This window comes from Prionailurus viverrinus, chromosome A1 (assembly GCF_022837055.1).
Source record: "Prionailurus viverrinus isolate Anna chromosome A1, UM_Priviv_1.0, whole genome shotgun sequence".
Lineage (NCBI taxonomy): Eukaryota > Metazoa > Chordata > Mammalia > Carnivora > Felidae > Prionailurus > Prionailurus viverrinus.
In genome coordinates, this window is record NC_062561.1 from 18,345,290 (window position 1) to 18,369,122 (window position 23,833).

General features: G+C 46.5%; 1 long non-coding RNA gene across 5 annotated transcripts in view; it reads right to left on the reverse strand.

Moving 5' to 3' along the window:
- Positions 1 to 10,808: 10,808 nt before the first annotated feature.
- The window catches only part of LOC125175606 (uncharacterized), a 403,243-nt gene continuing 390,218 nt past the window's right edge, over positions 10,809 to 23,833 (reverse strand). For 4 of the 5 annotated variants that reach the window (XR_007155898.1, XR_007155894.1, XR_007155896.1 and 1 more), the window contains 2 exons: positions 15,659 to 15,767; positions 10,809 to 11,779 (listed from right to left, as the gene is read on the reverse strand). This is a non-coding gene — a long non-coding RNA (uncharacterized LOC125175606). The remainder of the gene's footprint in view (positions 11,780 to 15,658; positions 15,768 to 23,833) is intronic. The other variant, XR_007155895.1, reaches the window with a different exon arrangement.

A 23,833-nucleotide genomic window follows, 5' to 3' on the forward strand; every position in this document is an offset into this window, starting at 1 on the left:
CCACATTTTACCGCCTTTGCATTGTGTTCTTCAGTAGGTATAAGTTCAGGCCTCGGAAAGGGGGTAAGTCCACTCCAAAGTGGGCCTGGGAGCATATGTGTGCATGCGTGTGCGAATGTGAGTGTATGTTCCTATTTGCTTCAATGCCAAGTGGTCTAGACTGGTACCAGAAAACTGTCTCTCAGGGGTTGAAACCAAGTGGGTTACGGGTCCCAAGACGGATTTGACCTGAAAAGTCAGAAGTCTTTGTTCTTGTTACTGCTATTTATTCACAACCAGGGCAACGTTGTGTTTACATGGTCACAGGGTGAATCCCAGGTCCAGCACTCACCAGCTGTGTAATCTGAGTATAGTCCTTAAACTCTCTACTCTTGTGTTTCCTCTTCTGAAATATGGGAATTATGATGACTCCTACTCCATAGGGGTCTGTGAGGATAACATGAGATAAATATAGAATTCTTAACATGGGGCTGTAATAGAAATCCTCCGTTTAAATTAGCTAATACCACTAATAATTTTAAACAGAAGATTGCATCATCTACTGAGAAGATTACCGTGTTCACCACACTAGACTTTCCCACTCCGACTTCCGCGTTCCCTGGGTCCTCACAGGCTTTTCTACACGTTCCCATTATGGCACTTGTGACCCTTCATTGCACTGCTGTTTACGAATCCATTCTTCTTGTTTCTAATTCTTCTATCCCCATTCCTAACACAGCACCTAGCACGATGCATGTGAAACCATGTGAGATGTCTATTTTCATAGATTAAAAGCTCAAATGTTGGAAGGTTTATGTGGTTCAATCTAGAGTGGGTGTTTAGTAATATCTGCTGATGAGGGAATGAATGAATGGGTACCCCCCCCACTGGCCTACAAGTAGTTGACAAGTATCATAAATGACACCATGATTTTCACAAACGCTGATTTGTCTCCTGGATACATGTTAATACCTTTCTCACTTTCTAGTAGAATTTTGTTAAAGACATGTTGTATCTGTGAGTTATGTTTTTACATGAAATGATGCAGTTCATAATAGTGTTCTCAAGAAAATAGAAGATTTAAGAATTATCTATGATGAGGGGCACCTGGGTGGCTCAGTTGGTTGAACACCTGACTCTTGATTTCAGCTCAGGTCATGGTCTCATGGTCATGGGATCGAGCCCCATGTCAAGCTCCACATTGACAGCTCAGAGCCTGCTTGGGATTCTCTCTCTCTCCCTCTCTCTCTGTCCGTCCCTGCTCATGCTCTCTCTTCCTCTCCCTCAAAATAAATAAATAAACTTAAAAAAAAAGATGATCACACACACACGTTCACATATATACTCACATACACACTTTGGAATGAATTTACACCATTCTAAATTCTAAACTTGGGCATATTCATCCCTGTTTCTCTCCTACTGAACCAGCTCAAAACACTATAAGAAGTCCCATAATTAACCAGTGTATTATCTGGAAGCCCAACAATTTCCTACCCCCCAGTCCTACCCCCAGACCCAGCCATCTATTCTTCTAAAAAAGATTCTTGTGGTTACAAAACTGGCTGCATGAACAGTAGAACAAACAAGGCATATGAGATGTTTGTGTCTTGCATTTTATGTCGAGGAATGACCAAAATCATCTGTTGATGACTCCCTCTCTGGGGATCTTCTCTGATCAAAGAAGCAAAGCTGGAACATATGATAAACGTTGGAGTTCCCAATGTCTCAGGGAATGTCACGTTTTGACCAACGCTGTGCTGAGGGCCAGCCCTCTGAGGTGGGACGTGAGTTGACAGGAGTCAAGAAACTCTATCCTTTCTGTGATGGTGCACAGACAGGAGCCTTAACCACCGGTATGTGTGACTGAATCACCAAGCACAGATTTAAATGCCTGGAGAGGCAGGTAGATCATATAGGTAGGAAAAGGAGGTTAAATGTGAAGCAACAGAGAGTAGTGAGGAGTGTGACAAAGTATTCTGTAAAAAGGCAGCAACCATTTAGTTTCATGTGGGTCTATGAAGTCAGTGTTGCCAGATTTGACGATTTTTAAAAAGAAGTTCGAAATTTGGATGCTCATGAGAAGTTCCCCAGTTTTTGAGATACTGCATGGCTGAAGAGAAATCTGACCTGCGGTCACCACTTACAACCCCTACCTGGAACCATAACCCACGACACCTTACACACACACACGGCATTCAGAAATTGAAAGAGAATTCTGTGGTCACAATGTTCAAAGAAGACTCTTAATTTTAAATACTTTCACTTATCATTCCTGAGAATATTCTGACACATGTCTCAATTTTCGATTTGGAAAATACAGCTTGAGTGTCTCTAGTTAGCCTTTTGGACCTCCTTAAGAGTGCATAGTGATCCCACCAGGCTCAGAAAGGGAGAAGAAACAGGCCTACAGTGCTAGAGGGTGAAAAGTGCCAAACAATGCGTTTATCTTAGGGAATGAAGAACGGTACACACGGCCTCAGTTTCCCAGCGCTGGATGCACTTCTCCCCTTTCACTTGCTCGTGTCTCTCGACGTGCAAATGTTTTGGCTCTGTTATTAAGAAATTATATTTGGGGCGCCTGGGTGGCGCAGTCGGTTAAGCGTCCGACTTCAGCCAGGTCACGATCTCGCGGTCCGTGAGTTCGAGCCCCGCGTCAGGCTCTGGGCTGATGGCTCGGAGCCTGGAGCCTGTTTCCGATTCTGTGTCTCCCTCTCTCTCTGCCCCTCCCCCGTTCATGCTCTGTCTCTCTCTGTCCCCAAAATAGATAAACGTTGAAAAAAAAAATTAAAAAAAAAAAAAAGAAATTATATTTGAGGAGCCCCCTCGGTGGCTCGGCTCGTTGAGCGCCTGACTCTTAATTTCGGCTCAGGTCATGATCCCAGGGTTGTGGGATCAAGCCCCACGTCAGGCTCTGCGCTGAGCGAGGAGCTTGCTTAAGGTTCTCTCTCTTTCCCTCTGCCCCTTTCCTTCTCTCTCCCTCTCTAAAAAAAAATTATATATGAGTTATTCTCAGAAGCCCAGTCCATGATGAGAGTACCCCATCCACTGGACAATTACCACTCTTTTCTAAGTGTTTTGGTCCAACATCAGCAAAGCTTGCCTTCCAGCTTGAAATTCTTCCAGTCCACTAACCAACAGATGGCATTACTAACTTTCCTGAGATACGCGCACACACACACACACACACACACACACCCCTTCCCCGTGACAGAACACGCAGTTTGGCTGTGGTGTTAGAAGCACAGTGAACTTATCAAGCAGCAAAGTGGGTGGCGGGGAGACAGAGGAATCGGAGGGAAAGTTTCATCCCCTCTTTGGCTCCCACCCCCAATTAAGGAGTCCGGGGCATTTAAGGTCTACCACATTTCCGTGTGGGGACAGAAGCATAATTCAACAAAATGTAGCCTTTGGACAGGAAATAGGAGGGTCGTCAGTTTGGGCTGGAGCATATGCAGGATAATCATGACACTGTCTTTGCTGGTGTCAAACCTATATTTGTTAAATAGCTCCCAGAACAGTAACCGGGCACTGTCTTCAGACACTGCCTGCTATTGAGGAGAGGGAACAACGTCAAAAATACCCTGTCGAGCCACCCAAGTCAGATAATTACACCGGCTGCAAAACATCCAGGCACGGAGCACTGGAGACCTTTGAGGGGGTCCTTTATCATGCCCTGCCTTTTCCAGAATGAGGCTAATTTGCTCCTCTTTCAGCCAGCTCCAGCACAGAGAGCCGCCGAAGGAGAGAGCAGAGAATGAACTGTCAGCGTTATTGAAAAGATTCATGATTAGTCACACTCGCTCCCAGGCCAGGCCCTTGCCAGACACCACACCACTCATTAGCAGACCTGAGAACTGGAGTGCTTCCCACAGCTGAGCAACAGCTCTGGGCCTGGCAGGCCCCCAGGGACCCACAAAGCCCTGTGTTCTCCCACACCCTGCAATGAGAAAGGCCAGTTTGGGCAAGCCTGGGTGCCATTGGCTCCCCAGATGCTAAGTGAGTCTATTTGTCTTATGCTCCGTATTGCTTAAAATATTATTATTATTCAGGAACTCAGCTGGCGTGGATATCAAGGTCACATCTCTTCGTGTGACGCTGAAACAGTTACCTGACGGGGGCCGCCATTTTCTGCCCAGGTTCCCTTCGGAGCACCCAAGAGCTGGGCACGTCTGTGGTTTGTCATCCTCCCTCGTCTCGTGTTCAGCTACAGCTGTTAGCCCTGTTCTTCCCAGAACTGGAAATATTTCTTGTCCTTGTCTGAGTAATACCGGCAATTACAACTGAAATTTTCAGTGCTGGATATTGGAGGGCTCAGGGTGGTGAACACTCATCCAGCTCATTTGCAGGAGACAGTGTGGGCCGTAGGATTGATTTCAGTTCCCATAGCAATGGGGAAATTGAGGCTGGGAGGGACCAGAACTCACTCGGAAGTGTAGAATAAGGAAGAAGAGCCAGGTGCCTGCTTTTCTGTTCGTCTTCACTCCATTTATCCCAGCTGCAATCCCATACAAGAAGACACCATTTCCAGTTTGGACAGTAAACCATTCTCCTCTTAATGAAAATACCACTGTCAGAGTGATAACTCCATGAAGCTCAATCAAAACTAACCAAAAAGATCTGGCTTCTATTAGCGTGTTCTGTATCCTCCACAGGGGATCTGAAAGCAGAGGGCATGGGGCCAAGACATCATAAGTGATCACAACAGGCACCAAATGCGGTGGTTCATCACGCCATACGTCCGAGCAATGTGGAGCCGTGACGGGCTCTGGTGGAGACAGGAAATGATCGTTGTAAAGCCCGACTCCGGACCAGAGCTCACGTTATCTGGTACACACTGATATGCGTATTAGCTTAGATTTATAGTACCTGCAAAAGTGGCCCCTGGCCTAAAAGAAGCTCGAGTGGTGAAGAGTGACCACGAACAACGGAAGTATGATTCGAAGCATCACACTCCATTTCTTCAGGCTGGAGACGCCCCCACCCTGGCTTCACAGAGATGTTGCCATGCCGACCCAAGCGAGTGTGGTAAGGCCTTGGGGAAATTCCTGTGAGTTTCTAGAATTTTCAAAACTCCCTGAAAAAAAGCTCCGAGACAGTACTTCAAGTTGGCAAACTCAGAAATTTTGTGTGAAGGCCATTTACCACGATGGACATTCAGCACCGTGCCTCCCTGGTCCGCTGGGGTAGAGGGCAGTGGGCCAGAAGGGAACGGAAAGGGGCATAGCCGGTGCCTGTCACTCAGTGTAAGTGGGTGGGGGGGAGCTACTGCCCCTTCCCTGTGTGAGTCCCCCAATCTCTCCCATTCACTGTGCTTCTGAGGAAAAAGGGGTAGAGCCTCAGACAAGGGATCAAGTCAGAGGAGCACCCCTACTCAACCTCAAAAGAAACTTGCTTCAGAGTCGTTCCGGTCTCCTACAGCCGCCCCACCCCCACTAAGCCTGGGCTCGTCGGCCAAGATAACTACTCACGATCACCAGGCCCAGCAAAGGCCTGACTGATGTGGACGCTGCCAATATGTGGTCTACCTCTGGAAGTGTGCATGTGTGCATACGGCAGATAACGGCCTTGCCTCCGATCTTTGCATTACTTGCTTCCAGAAGGGAAGTGATGCTAACGGCTGACAACTTTTGCATCTTTTCCCCGGGTACCATTTTAAGTGCATTGACTCTGATAGCTCTTCCCACAACTCGATGAGGAAATACGTTCCTCATTTATGCATGAGGAAACTGAGACCCAGAGACTGTCCGGTCACACAGCCAGGAAGCGGCGGGGCTGGGATTTGAACCCAGAGCTCAGTGTGTTAGTTAAGAAACAATGATATGATTCCATGTGGACGTGGGCTCTTGTGTATCCAATGTACTGAGCATGTGGTCAAACCTCTCTCTCTTCAGTGACCCGAGGACATGCATAGAAAGGCAAGGAAGATTTGATGAAGGGAGGCCAAGGGGAAGTTTAGCATAATGGTCAAGAACAGGGGTTTTGAGATCAACAGATCCAACAGGGATCCACTGTCACTTACAGCTATGTGACCTTGGGCAGTGACTCAGACTCTTGAAACCTCATTTTTCTCACCTACAAAATGGGAGTAATGAAAGCTTCTAGCTCACAGGGCTCTTGAGAGGTTAAAAGGAATGGGCCCACACAAACATCATTGACCATAGCTGGCCAACAGGAAATGCACCATAAGGGCAAAATGAAAGTTCTAGTTATTAAATATGGGGAGATCAATGGCAGTGAAGGGATGGAAACGTTTTTAAAAAAAGACTCAATGTCTACATTGTCTTCTTAGTTGTCAAATTTGCCATAGAGACTTAAGAATGATAAATAAGAAATTTCCCTTAAAACGGTCATTTTGGAAAATAGCTGCCATTCTTCTTCTGGCTGCTGTCACTCGTGCTTCCCCCTTTCTCCCCGGGGCCCGGTACATAGTTCATAGTTCTCGTGGAACAGCTGACTCCTCCACATTTCGATCCCAAGCCTGGGCAACAGATATGCCCCCATTACCCAGGGGTTTCTGTCAGAAAAGGGGCCTCTGGGCGATTGTGGCCGGACAAGAACCCCACTTCTGATGCTCTGGAGCAGGTACGGTTCTGCCCCATCCTCTCCAATCATCTTCTTCTGCGCCCTCACTGCCCCTCACAGCGTGGCAGCGTGTTGGCAGGTCGCTGGCCAGGAGCCTGTATTCCGCACACGGGTCCTGTCACTATAATAACCATATTTTCTCTTGCGGTGAAGAGTAATTGAATTAAATTGGGCAGCATTTGATCCTGCCCATACTAATTGCCTGATCCAATTGAGGCCTCTGTGAGGTCATGGGCAGAAACGAGTGGAGCAATCAGACAGATGTCCTTGTCCCGCAGGCCTGGCCGTCATGTTCTTCTTATTCCTGTGCACGCCCTGGAGACCCTTCTCCTTCAGGTGGAACCCTCTGGAGGGTGATGGGGTTCATTGGGCTGGGGGGCAGACCAGGAGAAGCCCCGGGCATGTGGGGAACACAGTAGAGCTGGCAGGGAGCAAAGTTTGACTGATGTCCCAACATACGGGCATGCAGATGTTTAAACAGGAGTGGACAGAGGCACAGGCTCTTGGTGACATCTATAAATATGGGCTCAACAAACACTGTGTGTGTGTGTGTGAGGGAGAGGGGGGTGGTGGGGGCAGGTGGGGATTGGCCAGTGGGAATTACAAGTTTTGCTCTGGTAACATCTCAAACTGTTCGCTGTTTAAAAGTCACTTGTCGGGGCGCCTGGGTGGCACAGTCGGTTAAGCGTCTGACTTCAGCCAGGTCACGATCTCGCGGTCCGTGAGTTCGAGCCCCGCGTCGGGCTCTGGGCTGATGGCTCAGAGCCTGGAGCCTGTTTCCGATTCTGTGTCTCCCTCTCTCTCTGCCCCTCCCCCGTTCATGCCCTGTCTCTCTCTGTCCCAAAAATAAATAATAAAACGTTGAAAAAAAAAATTTAAAAGTCACTTGTCTTTGGCAAACGAGCAGTTCCTGTAGTCTTTATCAAGAGTAAATTATGTGGGTAGGTTGCTTATCTAAAAGTAAATAAGAAACACAGATGACTGCCTTTAAATGTCTGATGAGCTCTATTTTGCCTTCTTTCTGCAGATAAAATTAAATATCAGCATCAACATCGAAATTTACCAGCAGGATGCACAAAGGGATGGCTGGAGGGGGAAATGGGAGCGAGTCTGGGGGGTGGGGGTTATGCCTTTAAAAAGGTCTGTCTCCAGGGGCACCTGGGTGGTTCAGTCGGTTAAGCATCTGACTCTTGATTTCTGCTCAGGTCGCGATCTCGCAGTTCATGAGCTCGAGCCCCACGTCAGGCTCTGCGCTGACAGCATGAATCCCATGGATTCTCTGTCTCCCTCTCTCTCTGCCCCTCCCCTGCTCTCTCTCTCTCTTTCTCTCAAAAATGAATAGACATTTAAAAAATATTAAAAGAAATGTCTCTGTCATCCTTCCCCTGTCCTCACTGGCCACTTGATCCTGACATCACCGCTCACCTTTCAGACATGAAACTGAGTGACCTTTGCAAACACCTGACCCCGTCTCTCCCTCCATCTCATAACCCTTGATGGCAAATGCGGAAACAGAACAGGTGCTCATGTGTGGAGGAGCCTAGAAATCCAGGTCTGCTTCTAAAACACCGATAAGGTTGACTTCCATCCCCAGAGGCGTGACCTCTGTCACTTCACTGAGCAGTCTCCCTTGTGGGTTGACCCCTGGTGAACCAGACAGCCGAGCGGGGAGGAGTACTTCATTTTGACTCGTCATCCAGGGCCCGCCAGAAGGAAAAGGTGCTGAGATCTTGAGAACGATGAGCAGCAGTCACGCATAGGACTTAGGACGGCAAAAATTATTGTCCTGTTCAGAAGCCCAGAGTAGATGCTCCCTGATTAGGTCTGTGCTCATCTTATTCCTCCAACAGGAGCTGACGGAGGGTCCCCTCCTTCATCGATACTCTGAGGGTTCGGTCTGTGTGTGAGGATAAGGATCTGTGGGCCGAGTGAGAAAGGAAGTCCCAAACACCCAATAATTTCTAAATTATGGGTTATGACACATTAATGACTCCCAGGATGGGGAAAGTTTCCATTGGGGTGTATGATTCAGCCTCCTAAGAGAGCCCAGTGCCTTCAGTATGCACCGACTTGGTTCTCGACCCACTAATCCTCCAGAGTCCAACCATCTCCTTCCGAGCGAGAGTTCCTCCCAAAATGTATGATGAATCACCGTTGCATTTTACATTGCTGTTAAAGTAAATGAAAAGTTGGTTACATGGGAGCGAAGTCGAGTAGGTACATGATGTGGTCAAGGAGTTCTCACAGTACACACTGGCGTCGCATAATCAGATCACCGGGGCCCGCCAACTGGCACTTTCTCCGTCTCCTTCACGTGCTTCCCTACCTGTCTTCCCACTCCATACACCGTGCTCCCCGGGCTTATTAACCGCTGTGAAGGGTCTCGGTTACCATACGCACACCCTGGACCAAATCCAGATGTTTGGTCGCTACTCGACAAATATCAATAGAGAACCTACTGTGTGGCAGGCTCGGGACTGGGTGCCGGGCGGAGGGAAATGCATAAAACGTGGTGTCGGCTGTCGGGTCTCACATATACTTTGGCATCTAGATACTTGTGGAATTTTTCACTGAAATTGACAGTAATAATAATAGAAATAATGATTTTTATTTTATTTATTTATTTTTAAGTGTTTACTTTTGAGAGAGAGAGAGAGAGAGCTTAAGCATGAGTCGGGGAGAAGCAGAGGGAGACAGAGAATCCCAAGCAGTCTCCACGCTGTCAGCGCAGAGCCCAATGTGGGGCTCCATCCCATGAACCATGAGATCATGACCTGAGCCAAGATCAAGAGTCGGACACTTAACCGAGCCACCCAGGCACCCCAATAATTAAAAAAAAAATCTACTCATATGTTTTGCGAAGCCACCAGCCTACTTCATGGCAACTGCTCAGTACAAGACATTTCCCGGCTCACCAGGGTGCACACGCATGGCCTTGCTCATTCGTGTGCCCGGTGAGGCTCAGGTGCGTGTTCTCATCCCAGTCTGACAGCCAAGCCGTGACAAGTGGACACGGACCAGGTCGCACATGCTACTGTGTTTTACACCATTTTAGTCCCCATCCTAGGGTCGCGCTGCTTTCCATCTGACTTTTATAGTAAGAAATGTAAGATGTTGGGAGATAATAATTTAGATTTGAACTAAAAATGTCTTACTGCCTCTCTCTTGAGCTTCCAAATTAGTAGAGGACCCCAAGATTGCAAATTGAGTTCTTTTTTTTTTTTTTAAAAAAGCTACCTTTTGGGGGGCGCCTGGGTGGCGCAGTCGGTTAAGCGTCCGACTTCAGCCAGGTCACGATCTCGCGGTCCGTGAGTTCGAGCCCCCGTCGGGCTCTGGGCTGATGGCTCAGAGCCTGGAGCCATGCTTCTGTGTCTCCCTCTTTCTCTGACCCTCCCCCGTTCATGCTCTGTCTCTCTCTGTCCCAAAAATAAATAAACGTTGAAAAAAAAAAATTAAAAAAAAGCTACCTTTTGCAACTAGTTCCCTGAGCGAATCCGTTTTCTCAGTACTGTGCAATTAGAACAAATATATGTATATTCCCTCCTCAGCCCTATACCCTTTCCTACTCGCCTCCCACACACCGGCACCCGATGTGCGAATTCACCCGCTCTTCCTCCATTTGGGTCTTTGCTTAAACATGCTGTGTCCTCCATTGGAATGCCCTTTCCCTCTTCACCTTCTGTGGAACCTCACTTCCGGGCGGCCATCCTGACTCCTCCAGGGCGAGGTAGGAGGCTGCACGTTCCCGTATCTGTGTTCCCGCAGAAATGCTCTCCCAGCACCTCCCTCATCGCGGCAGATTTTTTGTTTACACGTCTGAGCTCCTACTGGCGAAGAGCGGTAGTTTATTTATATTTGTTTGCCTGGTGGCCACCCGCTGCTGGCTCATAATATGGACTTAGTGAATGTGTGTTGAATGAATGAATGGACAGATGAGCAATTTAAATAAGAAGTCAGATTTAGTCCTTTCGGGAGGTAAGCGTTTACCTCTCTAAAGCGTCTATGCTTCGTAAGTCATGCCTCCTAAGCGTCAGGTACAGCTTTAACTATTTCTACGAATTGCCTCATTGAATCCTCCTGAACCAGCTCCATGAGGTAGGCGGAATAATTATGTTAATTTTTCAGATGAGGAAACAGAGGCGCGATGAGGTGATGTAACATGGCTAAGTTCCCACAGCCAGTGAAAGGCAGAGCTACGCCTGGATCCCCTGAACCTGTATCCCCCCCCCCACACCCCCCCAGGATTCTTTCTCCCTACTCTTTACACCGAGAAAGTTGACGCATTTGGACATATTGATGCAAATCAATGACGACTATCCTCTAAAATAGACGCATTTGGGAACCGAGGAGGCCATTTTCCTCTATACCGGATCATCCCAGGGTGCGGCAAATTTTCAATGCTGATTCCATGCTGTCTCCCGCCCTTGTCCTGTCATTGTGCTGCCATGAAGGCTTGCTTCTCGGCGTGCCTGTCTTTGGAAAGGCGAGGGGGAGAAAAGGAAGAGACATGAGCTCTGAGGCCAGAACCCTGAATGTGAAGACAGACTTGATCACTTACTGGCTGACCTTCTCTGAACCTGTTTCATCATCCTTAAAATTGAGTCCGTAACCAGTGTCGCGTTGGTTGCTGTTGGTGTTTGTTAAGACTAAAATAAATATGTAGTGTGTTCACTGGCTTTCTTCGCGTGCTAATTCCTTGATTCTAACGTGCTATAGGGTTTGAAAACGAAGCTTGTTAGAATCGGGCCTTAAAACAGCACGAATGAGGTCCCGATGCGGCGTTCTCCGAATAAAAAGCACATTTGGCTTTAGGACGCGGCTTTTCCTAACGGTGACTTTGGCGGCACTGGCGTCTTCTTCACTTTCCTCCTCTTCCTGTCCACCTTCCCCAGGGACCAGGCTGGGTTCCGGATAAGTGAGGGCTCTTGGCAGCCATCAGGCTTACGTGGCTCACCGCTTGGTGGCAGCAGTCCACACCTCCTTCGGCCCTCCTCTTTTATGTAAGCGGAGCTCTTCTTAGGGGCCAGTCTCCACTTCTCAATCCCCTCCATTGCTTTTGCCGTAAATGCGGGGTTACACTTTTTAGGCAGTAGCAAATATTGTTTGTGCGTGTTTCTGTGCACTCGTTTAGGACGACGAGGAGCTCGGCCAAAGCCAAACTAAGCACATTTCATCAGACCATTTTCACTGGGAGGTTTTCCTTACACAAAATTATCTGCAATTAAAAACGTAGAGAAATTTTCTCAGTGTGACACAGCCTTTTAAAAGATAGGGACAAAACCCTTATGGAAAAAAGCAATTTGTAATGCCAGTAATTTTCTACCTCTGTCCTGCTATTATTGAGGAGAGCGGTTTTAAAAGGAACTCTTTGCTCCCGTCTCCCCGCTCAGGCTGCGGGCTCACATAATGGCCTGTGTCTAACTTCGGTCCATTGCCATGGGAGTAATTACACCACACACTCAAAAGGGCGATTTGCTACAGAATCAAAGAAGCAGCAGTTGGGTTCAAAATGAAAAACAATCTCTATACACGTGAGGGGAAGGAGTGTGATGAGGTAGAGAGCATCCAGGGAGCCCTGCTTTATGTGGGAGAGTGCCGTGAACAAAAGTTTTGACATAGGACATCAGAATAAGACAAGAGCATACGTGAAACCAGTGAAATCCTTTTCCCGACGCCCCCTCTCCTTCTCCCACATTTTTCTATCACAGCACGTGGTTGGATGGTCCCAAATAAATAGCTCTTTACAGCTGTTGGGATATTTCCTGTACCAAGCATTCCGTGCTTCATAAACTCTTGGGAAAGAATCACAGACTCCACGGTTGTGCGTGTGACCTGGGAGTTCATCTTGTCCCATTCCTCCGTCATCACAAAGGTCCAAAACGAAACTTTCCCAAGGAGATCAAAATCTACACTGGAAATACCATGAAATTATTTTCCTGAGGCCAAGGACCAAGGATGGGGCCAAGGACAAAGGACAAGGCCCAAGTTCCCTTAGTTCCCTTAGTGTAAAGGGTCATAGCTCTCGTCAAGGAAGGGGCGTGGGACCCAGAGGTGGCAGACCCTGGTGAAAAGTCTGGGCTCTGGACTTACCAATTCCACAAGCTGGACAAGTCACGTGATGCCTCTATGCTTGGGTTGCTTCAAAGACAGAGAACATAATCTATGTCCAGTGATCAAGTGACAAAATGGATGGGAGAGCGCTTTGTAAACCTTTGGACAGTGTTATTCAAATGTCACTTATTAGAGTTTTGCTCACTCTGTTTCTCCTTCAGTGAGTTAAGAATCCAATCCTCTACCACTGAAATGCAAAAGAACTGACATCCTCAGGGAAGGGGTACACTTCTAACTACACACACACACACCACCAGGCTCAGCAGCCTGGAAGGAAGTGTGACCTGAGGACGAAGAGGGAACATAAAACCCATAAATAAGTGGCAACTTCCTGCTTCCTTCCAAGAAGTGGCTCTGTGTATTTGCCAGGGCCCAGCCTCGATCTAGGGCTATAGTTGTTGGGGGTGGGGGGTGGCCAGTGACAGGGGACTTGGATTCGGCCACCGTCTTGCAGGGAAACTCTAGGTTATTTATTCACTTGTCTCGTTACTCATTCAAAATAAATAGCGACTAGAGATACAGGGTCTTGAGCCAGGCAGCCCGGGTTCAAATCTTGGTTCCGCCAATGACTTGAGAGGTTACTTTGGGATAAATACAAATACTAGCCAGTATTTATTGAGCGTTCAGGTACGCTAGCATTATTGTATGTGTATCAACTCAGGTGATCTTTGCAGCAACACCATGAGGTTACCCTGTTATTATTCCTTATATTCCAGGTGATAAAACCAGGGCCAAGGTGCCCTTGGTCACTCAGCTGGCGAGTGGCAGGCTCACACGCTCATCAGTTATGCCTAACTCCCCTTAAAGAAATGTGTCCATGTATGTGGAGCGCTTAAAGTAGTATCTGCCACCCAGTAAAAGCACTCAATGATAGCTATTATTTATTGTGTATTTCCTATGTACTGTGTATACACCAGCCACCCTGCTAGATGCATGTAGGATACACAATCTCCCCAGCCCCACCCCGTAAAGACCACAAATAATAATACCTGCTCTATTTACCGCCCCCCCCCACCGCGATTATTCTGAGGACCAAGTCATAAAGGCAGTGTATGAAGATGTAGGCGTGCTTTTGAAAGTGAAAAGCAGGTACATTTGGCAGGCAGACTTAGCCTTAGTTTAGTTTAGCCGACTCTGACATAGCGTCCTCGTAAAAGGAAAAACTTAATCCAAGAGATGCATTATAATAATCTTCTTGTGGGAATAAACATCATCTGGTGCTATGGCAAGTGTCTAGAATTCCATTTGCCAAAATAACTGATGTGATTTTGTAGTTCCTAGAGTGTCACGTTGACTCCAGCCCTGTTGTCCTCACTCTGTGCTTGTTTATTTTCCTCCAGAGTAGGACACTTAAAGCCATCTGAAATGTCTGTTTTCTTTTCCGGGACCGGTTGGCCCTCTACCAGAATATCGGAGAACTGATCTTTCTAAACCCTCAGTCAACATACGCTTATTGAACGTGTACTCTTCGTAAAGCACGATACTAAGGACTCTATCTGTTAATGCTTTCCTCAATTTTGTCTACGGTTCTGGGTTAATCCTGTTGTAAGTTTTGTATTACAAGGATCAGAGAAACCAACCGGAGAAAGAAATGCAACAGGGGCTCATTTTCCTCCCGTGTCTCATGGCAGAAAATTGAGCCTAATGTAATTTGGGAAAATGTGGAAGAGCACCAGGCTCCTTTTTGCCCGAAAGGCAAATTTCTCTCAGGAAGATGGAATCACATACATGATGTTAATCTCATTTTAACAGAAATTTCTTGACCACCTACTCTGATCGAAGTTCCAGGATATAATACTTACCGGCTGTGTTACCTTGCACAAGTTACTTAACCTTTCTGGACCTCAGTATATTTATCTATATTTATCTATAAAATGGGGGCGGGGGGAGGACTCCTCATGAAGCACTTGGAAAGTATTTATTCCTTCACTTAATCCTCTCAAAAATCCCGTGAAAGTAGATGTTGCTGATCCCTGTCACATGTGATAAAACCGAAGCTTAGCGTCCTGAACAAAGCAGAATGCCTAAGTTCTCACAGTTGGGGGACAGCAGTGAAAAGACTCAAATGCACATTCTTTATTTGCAGATCCTGTGCTCTTTTCCCTGGACCAAAGGGTCGAGCCAAGGAAGGCTTGTCATCGGAGAATTCGAAAGCCTAGACAGTCGGTGCCAGATTTCATTACTATTCAACTCAATTGTCCTTATCCCAGTTATTTGGACACTCTGGCCCCAGAATTTCTTGGTATCTGTGTTTGCAGTTCAGTACTCAGAGAACTTCTCATAAACAGTTTCAAAATACAAATGCTCTATTTCAAAGGTAAGCAAAGCCAAGTTGACTTTTAAAGTCAGAGAGTTCCGTTCTCCCTGCTCCATGACCCGCTTTGCGTGTTAGAGGTCAAGTTTTCCCAGTGATAAGGGGGACTTAACTAGGAAGTTCTCAAAGCAGGAAAGCTGAGCCTGAGTGCCCCAGAGGTCATCGGTGGGGAGACGGCCTTGAGGGGAGGGCTTTATCTATGTGGACTTGCTACCCGGAGTCGGGCAGGAGCAAATACGTGCTATTTCTGCCAAAGGTTACGTGCCTAGAGGAGCAGCTGACATCATTGGGAGCGCCTCTGATGACGGCACACGCAGTGAAGAAATGATACCGATGTCTAGGTAGTGAGTGACATGGAGAGACTCCCTTTGGGAAACGTGTGGGTTTTAGTGCCTTAAGGTTCAGGATATAGTCTTCTGCGGCTACAATATTCTCTCCATCTCCTTCTCCTTCCCCCCTTCGTCCTCCTCCTCCATATTACCCATTCTCTCATTGAACAGTAATCAGCCCACTTAATTCAATGCGCTGAACTTAAAGCCCATTCTGTCCTATGTTGTCATGTTTTTTTATTTCACTAGAACCTTGCAAGATGGGCCTCACACCAAGCCCTACCGGGTCCCACTCAAGGTGATGTGCATATATTTTTCTACCCCTGCTTAGTATACTCACTCTTAGAAATGGAATTCTTAGGTCCTGTTCTTTGTGCCTGTCCCAGCGAGAGGCTCCAGGTAGGTAAGCGCATGGGAAGGGCCTCGGGAGACGAATCTGGGATCGATACCTAATGAAGTTAGAATAAATCGTCATAGTCAATGTCAAGAGGCATTTGTCAGAGTCCCTAAAAGAAAATTATCCCAACGCAGTAAATCAGGGCACTCGTGTTTGTTTTATTTTTAAAAACCATGAAGCGTCCACCCCACCCTCACCCCCACTCCCCAGCAGAATGAAACAGGAAACATAGCAAAATGATGGTTCTCCCTCCAGTCACTTTCCAGTCTTCCTTCTTTCTAGGGCCCCTCCTGAGAGGAAGGAGGCCAGTCTGGAGTCAGAAGTACAGGGTCTGCTCCTAAGCCCAGCTCCTCCAGAGCCCAGCCAGGCACTCCCGGACCCCTCTCCTGCCCTCAGGAAGAAAGTGTCAGCCTGTCCCCGGGGCTGCTGGCCTCGCCTCTGAAGAGGAAGGACACTTCATTGTCCACATGCTCGTGTTATGTTAACAGGTTTCCCAGAAGCTAAGGTGAAGGTCTGGGTCTGGAGGCCCAGCCCATCTCCTTCTGTGCTCAGAGACGACTGGCCAGAATTCCCTGTATGACAGGGTGGTGTAAACTTGGCGGCCATTACCGTATCCGCCCTCTGCCTCCTTGGCTAAATGCAATCCTTAGAGCCTTACCTGAGAGCCTTCTTTGCTAATCTCAGTGGCTCACCTCTGAGTACCCCCCAGGGAATTTTCTCTTCTGTGCTGATGCAGGTCAGGTTTGCAGAACCCAAATTCAGCGAAGGATTAAGTAATTTTCCACATTGGCTGCCTTTTGTGCTTAAATTCAGCCCCAAATTGCTTAATTCTCTGCTCTACTCTGACCACATAGATGTTAGCCTAAAATTCCTGAAATCATAAAAGAATCCCCAGGATCGCTTAACTTCATTCCATCCACCCTCAACGTTAGTGCAGTGCCGTATCTGCAACTAGAAAGAGAAAAGGATCTGCTTATATAACTGGGGGGGAGAGAGAGAGAGAGAGAAGCTTTCATGACTGCAGCAAAGTATAAACTGTATTATGCCATCACTGGATTTAGTATGCGAAGCTAGTGTCATTTTATAAAAAGAGCTCAGAACTGACAGACAGGAAGCCTGGATTCTAGTGTTGTTCCTGCCACTTGAAAAGTAAAGGATTCTTAGCCTTTTCTTTCTTTCTTTTTTCTTTTTTTTCCTTCGTGGATCCCTTTGAAGACCTGCTCAGTGCTTTGGAACCTTAACCATGTACGTACGGAATTTGAGGGAACAGATAACAGAGCCTGCCTCTCAGGGTAATACATCCTCCCCAGTCTATTTCTGCAGACTTTTCCGGCACTCACACCCACAGAGTCCGCTGATCCTGCCTGAGGACGGAAACAATCTAGCAGGTTATATTTTTAATGTTCAGAATGCTAATTGTTCCATGCAGCCTGGAGAGTGAAAACAGAAGAGCGTTGAGAAGTTTCAAGAAGTGGTAGGGTAGCTCTGTCTTGTCCTCGGTTTTCATAAAATGCTAAAATTATCCCTAGCTCTTCAGAGCGTTGTTCACGGTTCCATATGGTTTATATCCTAGCAATCTAGCAATTCATCAATCTGTTTACATACTGATGTTATACTTAGATTGATATTTAACTCTCCTCAAAATCGCTGCCTGGTGAAAGATTTATAAATGACTGCTTTGCAGTAATAGAATAGATATACACTAAATGGAAAATAGTAATCATTTGGTTGCAAATCATGGTCTTTTTTTATTTACACATACGTAACCGCACATTTATACACACGCGCGGAGAGCTGGCTGTGTCAGAGCCCCCGACATTGTAAGTGTGCCAAATACTGAATGTCGATTTGTGATGCAGCAGCTAAATTTCTGGATATAAATAGCCTCAGATAAAAAATGCATCTAAAGTAAATATAGAGCTACTGGCACGCACATAAAAAGTGTGCAGTTAACTTACCACTCCCTTTTTCAACTTGTTTTTATTTCATGGTATATGTCACAGTGGTATTTAAAATCTGTCTGGAGACCACAACAGTGCATGAAATAAATAGCCTTTTTTCCCCCTACTCCTGGAGTATCATAGACTCTTACGGTTGGAAAGGATTTAAAGGCTGTTCACCCTGGCCTCTAACCCAATACAGGCAATGCCTCTTTTATAACCTTGACAGATGGTTATATAAGCCTCTGCTTGAATACTCCTAGTGATGGAGAGCTCACTTCTGCATAGGTTAAAATATCCGGAAGATCTTCCTTATATCGAGGCAGAGTAGGTTCCAGGTAATTTCCATGGCAGATCTAACACCAAATGTGTCTTCCTTCCTCTTCAAACTGGCTCATTCTTTGATGTTTCCCATTCTAATTAATAGAACCACTGATCAACCGCTTAGAAACTAGGCCCCATATACCCCCCTTTCTTCCCATTCAGTTGGCTACCAAACCCAAATGAATCTGTCTTTGTAAAAGAGCCTTTTGGGTCTGCTGCCTTCCCTCCATCCTGAGGATTTTATCACCCGTTCTTGGATTAGTGCAATAGCCAATAACGGATTTCCCTGCCTTTAATCTCACATTTATGGTCATCATCAAAATGGAATCAAGACTTCCCTCTGTAAAACCCTACCGTCAAGCCCTGTAACAACACTAGAGGGGAGCAGGCTCTGGCTTTGCTCCCCAGTTGTATGCATGCATGTATGCATGTATCTGTGTGCATGTGTTTATGTATGTATGTATGTGCGTGCGCATGTATGTGTATATGTGTGTGTATGCACACGTGTGTGTCTGTATGTCTTCATCTCCACTTAACCCACCCACTCCAAGTCTCAGACCTTTGGAACCACTCACGGTGCTAAATTCGTTCCTATTCTCTCAGCTATGGTGCTCTTAAAAAGTTAGCTCCTCTCACTATTATTGCCATTGTTATTAGTATTTTTCATATTGTTAAGGCCTCAGTGCTAGTGAGTGGTACTGACAGAACTCAGGGCTCAGACGGTGGGGTGCCTCCCAACGTGGACACTAACGAACCCCAAACCAGCCGTTCCGTAAATCAGCCATCGACAGATCTAACTCTTCAAATTGTTTGTAGGCTGTGTCTGAAGTTCTATTCACAAGTTAGTTGTTCAGAACTCCAAACACACTTCCTCACTGAAATAACATTTCAGAGAGGGCTGGCCCACACGGGTAAGCTGAGATTCCCCACACGCGTAATCAAAAGGCAGAACACGAGACTGTCGTACTTGCGTAACACCATATATTAGGTATGCAAAACTTTTATTTTTTTACTTAAATAAAACATTTGTTTATTTACATCTCAGTTTAGCTATTTCAGCTATCTCTTCTTTCGTCTTTGCTGCTCCTGAAAAAAATTGTCCGGAGACATTGGAGCACTACCAGCATTGAAACTCATTCACACTGAAGGCTACGTGATAGAGGCATGATTGTTCTTAAGTGCAATCATCTTTGGGAGCTCCCAACTCATCCAAGGCTTGACAGAAGCAAGCGCACAGTAAATGTCTCCTGAGTGGATACAAATATTTCATGGTAAGGGGTCAGAGGACACAGGAGGCCCAGGGTGAAAAAGTAAAATGGCAGGAGAGATTTGATGAGACTCCAGGGTTAGCTGAACTTTCTTACTGGTATGGCTGGTTCTCCTCCCTAACTCCTATTTTTGTGATGGGTACAGGGAGAAATCAGGTAGAATTGATGCTATGCCTGAAACTCTCAGTGGGGGCTGATAATTACCCTGGTGTCGTGTGCACAGTAGAGATTCCAATATAACTATTTCAACTAAGAACCACGGTTTCCCCCCTAAATTAGCCAAAAAGAGACTTTATTTAACCTGAACGACCCTGGAGAGTTTGTTAGTAAACAGTCTGCCAACAGGCGCTATGTTCTTCCCTACATATTAAAGAACAGTTACCAGTGATTTGAAAAAGAATTCACCCAGTACATGAAGGTGACCTATGCCGGGAATTGCCAAAACCCATGGAAATATTACTTTAATCGCCTAGACAACCTTGGACCCACTAAATTGATGGTTGCCATCATGTACTTATATTCTTCCCCTGGGGCTCAGAAAAATAATGTTAGTTTTAATTTCTATTCTACAAGTGTCCTCGGTGGAAATAATAACAGCCTCTTGCTACAACTAGTCCCTGTTTAACTGGCAGGTCTGGGCCTGACTGAATGTTGAAGGAAATATACTCTCTCCTCTCCCCAGGGGTCTCCCAAATCTTTCAGTCTCTGATTGTTCATCTGGAATGAAACTTACATGCATCTCTTAAAGGCAAAGGTCTAATGAAAATGTATGTACATATGAAACACCTTACAAAAGTGCTTACGGCATTATTTATAATCACCAAGAAATGGAAACATCTCCCTGTCCTTCAACTGTTGAACGGATACAGTGCATGCGTCGGACTGCTTATTACTATTAAGCAATAAAAAGGAACAAACTATTAATACACACAGCAACATGGATGAATCTCAAATGCATTATGCTAAGTGAAAGCAGCCAGACCCCGAAACCACATACTCTATGATTGCATTTGTAAGACATTCTGGAAAAGGCAAAACTATGGAGACAGAAAACCAAGCAATGGTTGCCAGGACCTGGAGTAAGAAGAGGTTGACCTCAAAAAGGGGCATTTTGGGAGATGATGGAATCGATCTAGATAAGGATCACAGTGGTGGTCACACAGACCATGTGTTTTCAAAACTCATAAAACTGTACAATAAAAAGAGCGAATTTTATAGTATGCAAATTATGCCTCAATAAACTTGACCAAAAACACTTTTAATATAAAATGTCTTCTAAAAAGAAAAAAAAATGGTAGTGCGATTATACTACTCTAACCCAGGTAGATGTTTTTTGATTGAGAATGGTTAAAATGATAGCTAACTAAGGTCAGCATTGAGCAATATTCACCCAGCAGGGCAAGCTGATGGCTGTTTTTCTGGAAGACCAGAGAGGGCCCTTGTGGGAATACCATCTCAAATTTGTTGACTTCTAGAGCTTGTGGACAGTGTAGATTGGGATGGCAAAGGGATGGCTAGAGTAAAAGCCCAGCTTGGGGCCTGTGGGTGCATGGCTGTCAGTGGTCCTTCTCCAGAGCAAAGGCCGAACGCCTGACTATGATCAATGGGCAAAAACATAATGCAGTGCACGTGTTATTTCCAAGTACTTCCAAACTGCGTCTCATTGAATCCTGCAAGAAGTGTGCAGAACGAGGGTTATCATCCCTGTTGTATAAGTGAATAAGCTGAGGCTGGAGCTCATGACCTGGCCAGATCACAGCAAGGTAGCGGACTGCAGGGCTGGGCCCTGGGGCTTTTGATTTCATGCTTTCTTTCTTTTGTGGTTGGTCGGTGATTGTTGTTATTGATGGTGGTGGTTTGAGTGGTTAAACTCTTCATCTTTGAGGTGAGCCCCTCATCAAAATAAGAAGACCGACTGGTGAAGACAGATAGAAGCTGTTCAAAATAAGAAGACCGGGGGCGCCTGGGTGGCTCAGTCGGTTAAGCGGCCGACTTCGGCTCAGGCCATGATCTCGCGGTCCGTGAGTTCGAGCCCCGCGTCGGGCTCTGTGCTGACGGCTCAGAGCCTGGAGCCTGTTTCAGATTCTGTGTTTCCCTCTCTCTGACCCTCCCCCATTCATGCTCTGTCTCTCTCTCTCTCAAAAATAAATAAACGTTAAAAAAAGAAATTTTTCAAAATAAGAAGACCGACTGGTGAAGAGAGATAGAAGCTGTTCTTTCACTGCAAAGATAGAAATTAGGGTAACTGTCCAAAAAAAGAGACAAAGTACGTGTCAGGATTTTGTCCAGAATAGTCAGACTACACTGCATGAAACCAAGCATCTGATTTATAATTGTGTAGTTCAGGGCGGCGCTCGGGTGTTTTGAAAACACCCGGATACTGGAGTTTTGAGATGAACCATCTGACATTTTCCATATGGACAAGATGTCTGGGAGCATTTGGCTTATCCTAAGGGACCCAGCGGAGGCACAGGGCAGTTGGGTGTCTGGATGAGCATTTCAGTGTCTCACAGGGCTCTGTTGCATTCTCTGAAATCACTAGCCTCCACATAAAAGAATGAGAACTAAACCACACCTTTGACACGTCTTCCTGGTAACATAGATCCCACTGCTACATTGCACAAGAAACACGGATCGTGTGATGTTTTTGGTTGGCATAGGAACAGCCTTGGAAATTTTCAAACCAGAAGGGTCGGAATGTTAGGAAGTTTGTAGCAGGGGAAAATTCGTGCAGTGGCAGCTGATAAGCTAAATATCCTGACTAGACTCTCTCCTCTCTTTCTGGCACACAGCCTAACTGAAAAACAGAGTCCTGTGTGATTCCAGAGCAGTCGCACGAAGTGGATGGCACCCTCACACGGCACCCCTGCTTACAGACTGTCTGAGGTTCTGCCGTGCCCGTATAGGAAACTGAGGCCCAGAAACATTGAACACGGGGTTAGCGTGAGAGGAAACTGGGGACGGGATGTGACGAGTGCTGTGCGGGCACTCTGACACGTCACACTGAATCCCCCTCCCGGGCAGGGTATGTGTCAGAAAGAGGAAAGATTCCACAGGAGGTTTAAATCCACCCTGTTGCCACCCTCTGGTCCGGAGCTTCGAATTCTTCCCCTCGCTTTGTTTTCCATGTCTCAATTTCGCTCCTCACCTTCTGGCTGCAAGCCCATACCTTCCGAATAAAGCGGAGAACATTGCAGAGGTCTCTCTTCTTTTGCTCCTCTTGTTTTTATCTTGTTCATCCCATGGAGGGAAGAGCGAGGTGGGAGAGAGAGGGAGATGGAGGGGCACTCCCGAGGCGGCACGAGGGAGGAAAAGCTGAAGTCCCCAAGCACGAGTGCCTTAGAGGACTCCGAACTTATTCATAATGATTAACGGTTACCCATCTCCATGCCGCCTGCAACCAAACTTGAACAGTTCTCATGCATCTTGCGTGGAGCAAATCTAGCCGGTGGAAATCTGGATTTTCACAGAAGCGGGACTATGAATTAATATTCCATTAGCAAAGACGAGACTTTGAAAGTATTCGTGAAAACCTCTCTCAAATGGCCAGTTTTGGGAGTGCATTTTAAATATGACTAGACTTCTACAAATGTGATTTTCACATAGCTCTTTGGGACCACTCCTACTGGGGTGAAGTGAGTCCCACCTGCAATAAAGTCCAAGTTTCCAGAGGAGAACATTCTCCATTTCTTTCACCATTTGCCTTATGCTCTGGTGAGACGAAGGCAGAAGAAGTGAAGGTCAGCATTAGGCTGGGCTGAGCACAGACCTCTGTCCCAGGCCCCAACAGTACCATTTTGAACATTATTCCTGGCCAGGTTTCCAGGCTGATAATAAATGCTTCTCCGGGCCAGAGTCAGCCCGTCTGTCCCACAGCAGAGCAGAAGGCAGCTTTCCAACTTACACGGGAAAGGGGGAGGGAGAAATATGGTGGCAAGAGGGATGAGCTTCCCGATCGTTTCACTTTCCATAGCTCTGGGTTTTATGGGACCACTGGGAACGAAGCAAGCGTATGAACTATGAGTGAAATAAAGCGAACCAATTGCCTTTTCAACCTCATGCTTTTAATCCCGTCTCTTGGTCAATTTAACCTTTGAGGATGTCTGTGCCCAGACTGTATGTTACAAGGGAGGAACATAATACATCTCTGGACTTGGCCCCAATCCTGTTTACTATATTAAGATAAATACCATAAATTCTGTAGAAACGATCAGCAGGAGTTGTGTTGAGAACCCCCGAAACGGCTTCAAGTATAACGGCCAGTGTTCAATCACCAAATGTTTATTGAGCACATACTGGATGCCAAGCACTGCATGAGGTAGCAAGGCGCCCACTAGCAATATATCCTGTATCCTGGCCTCCGAGTCTCGCAGTCAAAGGTAAAGACAAATACACACGCAAACAACCCCAAGGCTAGGTAAGAAGAGCTAAAACAGGGGCACCAAATAATTGCAAAACAGGCCGGCAGGTGGGGAGGGGCCGGGCTAGGGAAGGATACTCCCAGAAAATGGTGCTTCGGTGCAGCCTTGCAAGATGAGTGGAAAATGACAGAATCAGGAGACCCCTCCTTCAAGGCAGTTTTGCTC